Source organism: Myotis brandtii, unplaced genomic scaffold, assembly GCF_000412655.1.
Source record: "Myotis brandtii unplaced genomic scaffold, ASM41265v1 scaffold601, whole genome shotgun sequence".
NCBI classification, from domain to species: domain Eukaryota; kingdom Metazoa; phylum Chordata; class Mammalia; order Chiroptera; family Vespertilionidae; genus Myotis; species Myotis brandtii.
The window spans coordinates 433,641-434,111 of NW_005370276.1; the positions used below are offsets into that span (position 1 = coordinate 433,641).

The 471-nt window shown below is 48.8% G+C and overlaps 1 protein-coding gene across 1 annotated transcript in view; it reads left to right on the forward strand.

Annotated features, from left to right (window-relative positions):
- Window positions 1-471, forward strand: part of KCNJ14 (potassium channel, inwardly rectifying subfamily J, member 14) — a 16,896-nt gene that overhangs the window by 6,386 nt on the left and 10,039 nt on the right. The gene's annotated exons all lie outside the window — the stretch shown is intronic.

Here is a 471-nt window from a genome sequence, read left to right on the forward strand (position 1 = left end):
TTTGTAACAATGAAATTGGGGGTCACCACAACATGAGAAACTGTATTAAAGGGTCGCGGCATTAGGAAGGCTGAGAACCACTGACTTAGTGTTTATGAGCTTGGGCTCTGGGAGCCAGACTGCTAGCCCTCAAACCCGTTTAATCAGCTGTGACCTTGGGCGAGTTAACCATTCTGTGCCTCAGTTTCCTCATCTGTAAATTGGGAAAACAATGCCTTACAGTGTTGTGAGGCTCAGATAAGGAAATTCACAGAAAGTGTCCACGACAGTGTGCGCACTGTACATGCCGGCCTGTACATTATTGTGGCTTACAATGGCGTTGTTATAGCTACAGTCCTGTGGCTGTGGTTGCTGGACAAGTACCTCCTGTGGTTACAAGCATCACTGTCACGGCTGTCGCAGCGGTACTGTTGTGACTTTCAAGGTGAGCATCCTTCCATCCATTTGCCAGATGAGGCCACTCAGGCCCAG